Here is a 6,000-nt window from a genome sequence, read left to right as displayed (position 1 = left end):
TATTCAGTCTGATGATCTTAGTAAGGGATCTTACCACACTGCTTTAGGCTTCCTCAAGTACTATGTTGCTAAATTCTGCCGGTGTGAGTACGGACCAGCCCATCTATTCGGAAAAGAAAAATATTTGGCCAAACTCGACTTCACACTGCCAGACGCTAAAATCCTTGCATAGGTACCTATAGATGAACCAGTACTAGGTTTTGTCTATCATCAAAGAAAAACAAATCAGAAGGACTTCTTCCGAGTCCAAGACAAACACCTGGTTCCCACCAAGGCACTTCAGAAGTTCATAACTCCAGCATCCAAGTCTGAAGCACCGGAGCACATGAAGACTAAGTTCATAAGTCAGCTACAATGGTACATTGGAGTTAGAGAATGGTTGTACAGTGCATACGTGTTCATCAAGGAAGATTCAAGCTAAACTGACTAGATTGCTAAGTTCACTTAGGGGGAGATTAATGGAACCTGAAAGTAAACCTCTAGCAATCTCCATCTTTTGAATGTTCCGAAGTCAATCAGTTTCGAAGTGAATGGTGTTCCGGAGTAAGCTTGTGTTCCGGAGTCAAATTGGTGTCCGAAATAAAGAAAATGTTCAAGTGTTGATGTTCAGAGATGGTGTATGCTTCCGAATCAGTCTGTCCGTCTTAACATTTAGTTTTCTTGTCTATTAGTGTAATGTAACAGTTCATAGGACTTAGTTTATTTTGTCAAACGGATTATCAGAGTGTCAGATGTAACTCTTTTATGCAGTCCTATGTTTGTCTTCGAGTTTATCCGATGTAACTCTTTCTCCTATTTAAGGAGCGTTTAATGACAAAAATAAAGACGGATTATTCCACCAAAGATAGATATTTTCACATTTACTTTACTTGCACCTTTCTCTCAAACCATTCTTTCAAACATTCCTTGTGTTCATTTATTGTCTTTACTTTGATCATATTCATAGTCTCATATTTAATACTTGAAGTACTTTGTTGATTCTCATATTCAGTCTTGACTGGTCTTGCCAGACTTGACTGGAACTATTGTTCAGAAGCATACATTGATCTTAAGCATTAACTCAAGGTTTGAGTTTTTGATCCTTGTCCCTACGCAATCAGATCCTTGTTCTCACAAGTGGTATGGTTGTGAAGTGGTTTGGAGATCCATCGGTTTCGTGGTTGGCAAAGCATAGTTGAATCCAAGTGGGGAAGAACCGTTTGGATTAATGGGAATGATTCCAGGGGTGGAGAAAGGAGTAGCTCCATACCCTAGGCAAGTGGAGAGCCAGTTCTAGTAGCGTTATGGACTGTGGTTTTCACCAGGAATAAGGATTTAGGTTACCATGCCAATTTTGTGCCATATCAGCCGGTGCGCATGGTAGATATGTGATTAGAATCGGGTTAAGGGTTGTGTTAGAGCCAATCTGCATATTCGTGTCTGATAAAGGATTTGGAGTTCGAAGCATGACCCAAACACCTGATTGAGGAATAGTCGGACGAGGTTTCGACTCATGATTGATAATGGTATGGCATGGTAGATGGATGGCAAGGCTATAAGTTAGGTCCATGGATGTTGAGGAGATGTTGTAAGACTGTGGGATGGCCATAGCATTCAATAGGTTGGCAGGTAGTGGTAGAAGTGTTGTAAGACTGAGGGGTAGTCGTAGCTTTCACTAGGTTGGAAGGTAATGGTAATAGTGTTTTAAGACTACGGGGTGGCCCGTAGCATTCACCTGGTCAATGAGTAGTTGCGAGGATGTTATGAATCGACGACTAGGCTCGTAGTTTTCTCGAGGTAGGACTATACCACGACAGGATGGGTTGTGAGACTGTAGGCCGATTGGAGCCGGTTGTGATGTAAGACTAGATCTGGACGGGTAGCATTCACTTAGAGTAAAGTAAACTATCTTGCATCCGTGTGATGGTTGGTTATGTTATCCCTGGCTGGATCAGGAGAGCTGTTGGAGCCATATTGGCAAGTAGGCTAGAATAGCTTTACAGATAGACCCTCGGTCGGAGTCTCATGGTACAGTCATGTGATAGGTTGTCAGCTCAACAACCGGTTGGGAATTCGGTGCTTCAGATAGTTGGTAGATTAGTTCGGAACTCAAGAGATATTTCGTAAATTGAAAATGTGAATGTTGGTTAGTAGGATGTGATTATGCGTTGGTTTGGCACCAATGATTGTGACTCTTGTTGTGAGTCACCTTTGTTTTTAGGTTTAGGGTTATCAACATTAGTGAATGTTCGAGGATTCGATTGACCGGAATCAGTGAGATAATTCAAGGACGAAGAGGTTGTTGCTCCCGGTTATAGGCTGAAGTCATTTTTGGTTGTGTTTTAGACTTGTTTTGTATATCCGGAAGTCAGACATGCTTTCTCGTTTCCGGATTTTGGGCAGAGTAGTGATGATTAATCTTCATTGGTTAAAGTGGTTGGGCAAGGTTCGCTTCTTCGTCAGGGTATATGATTTCTGGTAAGGCTATGGTTTAGATTGCAATATTAGAGGGTATTCGTCGGTATGAGGCTACATCACAACCGTAATTGGATATCAGGAAGTTCTCCGGACCGGTTAGTGTGGCAGAAGAAGTAGTAATGAATGATTTTAAGGTCAAAATATCATTAAGTAGGGGAGAGTTGTAACACCCTGTTTCGGGTCGTTTCTAAATTCGGGACCGTGATCTGAAGTTCGATCATGAAAAGGGTTTTGGGCTTTGAGGAAAGGAAGTTTAGGCCTTATTGAAGGTTAATAATGTTGGTTGTGAGGCCCAAACCCTTTGATTTGTGTGCTGGACCAAAGGGTAGAAAGGGAAAAAGTTATATCAGGCTTCTTGCGAGAGTTTTCGTTTTATTTCGGTTGGTGGTAAGTCAGAAGTAACTATATATACTTGTATCGCTCTTCAATACCTTTCTGTGCATATAAAGAACATCGAAAACGGAGTTGGAACGAAGAAGTTATGGCTATTTGAAGTTAAGATGGAAATGAGAATTGGTAGTACGATGAGTGTACATGATTAAAATGGACGTGGGCTTCATGCAGTACGAAGGGTGTACTTAAGGGGTACATAGGTCGTACTCGAGCTGACCCAAAACCCTAATTTTTAGGATTTGGCACCTATTTAAATGACCTTAAGTACTTGAGACCTCCCTTACCTTCAGCCTCCACTCCCTAATTTTGTTAACTCGAAATCCTAGCCCCATTTGAAGTCTTCAAGAGCTTGAACCATTGAAGTCTTGGTGAGCTTGATGCTTGAAGATCCATAACTATCACCACATTTGCAAGCTTCAAGAGGTATATAGCTTAAACCTTTATGAATCTTTTGCTTATACCTTGGTTATCTTAGAAAATATCATGTTTTTGGTCCCATGGCTTCGTTCTTGTGAGTAGAAGCTACTCCAGAGCTTAGGTTTAGCATTTCTTAATATTTCTGATGTTCTTATGGCATAAAAATCGGATCTTGATGGTTATGTTCCTTCCATGCATGTAATGTTGGTCATTTTGTGAAGGTTTGGAACTAGGGTTTGCTTTTGGGCTCTCCGTAGCCATGCAAAGTCATAAAGTCAGGAACTTTATGACCATAGACGTCCCTTAGAGTCAAATCTGAGAAATGAACTCGAGGTCTTAAGGTATTAAGAACTTAAAATTCGTTTTCGCATCAGCGGGATTATGCGGGGCTTAACCCAGCCGTACACAACGCGTAACGGGAAATGCTCATTTCCTTTTATGTGGACAATCAGTACGCATGGTGTAAGTCTGGAGTACGCATGGCGTACTCCCAAAGGTGCACTTGGGCCATTTTTGGGCTTTGGGCCAAGTTGGGTGAGCTTAGACTTGGAAGGGTAAAATGGTATTTTAACCTTAGTGAAAGAGAATATGTATTGGACCTTGATGATGGCTTATTACTCTAATTATTGATTAGGATTTAATTTGATATGTTCAGTGTGAGGAGCCTATGTAGCAGCAGCGCATGTATGATTCAGTTATATTCATATTGAGGTGAGTCTCCTCACTGTACTTGGAGGTCGCAGGCACCAATGTCGGCCCATTGGATTATGTTATATAGGAAGACCGGGGGTGGCCCCTGACAATTGTATGAAAGACCTGGATATGGCTCCCGGAAAATGCACCCTGCCAGTTATATGTAGGATGCTAGTTGTCTTTGTGATACTTAAATGGAAGACCAGGAGGTGGTTCTTGGCACTTGTTTGTAAGACCTGGGTTTTGGCCCCTGGCATGGCAAGGAAACACCATGATACGACTCATGGCATAATGACAATTGTAAGACTATGGATGAAACATATGAATCTCTATTGTATGTATGGTATGTGGTATTTTGGGGAACTCACTAAGGTGGTGTTTGTTTTTTATTAAAAACCTCTTCAAACCTCTTTGTGTTGTGCGGCGCAGCACACCGCAACACTTTCTTTCCCGCAACTGTTTGTTTTTCGCAGAATTCGAAATTAAAAACCTCTTCCCGTCCTCTGCTTGGTACAGCACTTGAAAATTGCTTCTACCCTCTTCTAAACTAAACCTAAAAAAAAAAGCGGCCGACCTCCCCATTCTCGTTCCAGTTAATCGATCGCAAGACTCGTCTCCCACCTCCCGTCAACCTCGCTACTGCTTTCAGCCCAGCCTCCACCGGCGCAGCCCCAACCGACGCCTCTCCCTTCGGCAGTCCCTCATTGCAGCAGGTATTTTCTTTTTCTTTTTTTTTTCGTTTTTTGCTGCTGAAGGCAGCGATTCTGCTTAGGATCATACCAGACTTTTGTTTAGTAGGATCATACACCACCATTCTTGAAGTATCTGGATAAATAACTTGAAAGCTGCTGAAAAGAATCAAAAAAATTTACAAATTTATAAACATTATAATTAATAATCATATAAAGATTATAAAAAGTAAGAGAAAAATCATACATCTTGTCTAGATAAATGATCGAGTTCTTTTGAAGAGCAAGGCCATAAATCCATAAAATTGTATCTTGATACAATATCTTCATATTAATTGTTTGATTTTTGTTGTTGAATCTTTGATTAATGATATGTTTTTGTTGGAATGTCTTCAATTTGTGCTTAAAATATCACATATTGTTGCTTAAGTATCATGAAATATAGCTGAAATATCATAAAATTGTTGCTGAATCACTAATTATTGCTGAAATGTCACAAATTGTTGCTGAATTGTCACAAATTGTTGCTGAAATGTCACAAATTGTTGCTGAAATGTCATGAAATATTGTTCAAATGTCATAAAATGTTGCTGAAGTGTCATAATTGTTGCTGAAATATGAATAATCTTTGTTGAAATTGGTTATTTTCATCAAGACAAGTTGTAATTATGCTAAAAGTTGTTGGTATAAAGTTATGGCTGCTAAAGTATGTATTCCATATGTTTTTTTATTAGCAATGGCATATAAACATACATGGACCAATGAGCAAACAAAATTCTTATTGAACACTTGTATTGAAGAAGTACAAACTATGGGTAGAAAAAGTTTGAATTTGCACAAACACTCATGGAACAAATTAGGAACAGTCATTAAGGAAAAGTTTGGTGTGGAATTGAGTCAAAGACAATTGAAAAACGCTTATGACAACCTTAAAGCCAAATACACGGGATGGTTATATTTGAAAAACAAAACCGACAACCTTTACAATCCTCAAACAAACACTTTTAACTTAACAAATGAGGAGTGGGAGGACTTTAAAAAGGTATATATATATATATATATATATATATATATATATATATATATATATATATATATATATATATATACACACATATTAATATGTATTTTCGTTATATAGTTGCCATTTATTCTTATACTACTTTTGTTACATTGATTGGGTTTAGAGACATCTGAAAGCCGCTTCTTTGAAAACTGTCCCATTGTTGTTTCCGGAGCTTTGTGCAGAACTCTTTAATGGAAATAGTGCCTCTGGTAATCTCAGCTATGCCACATCCCAAACACCATCTTCTTTCCATGTCGCACCACTACAACTTATGGACACCCCTTC

The sequence above is a fragment of the Lactuca virosa genome, chromosome 8, assembly GCF_052849685.1.
Source record: "Lactuca virosa cultivar CGN04683 chromosome 8, Lactuca_virosa_CGN04683_v6, whole genome shotgun sequence".
Lineage (NCBI taxonomy): Eukaryota > Viridiplantae > Streptophyta > Magnoliopsida > Asterales > Asteraceae > Lactuca > Lactuca virosa.
Note: the sequence above shows the minus strand (reverse complement) of the source record.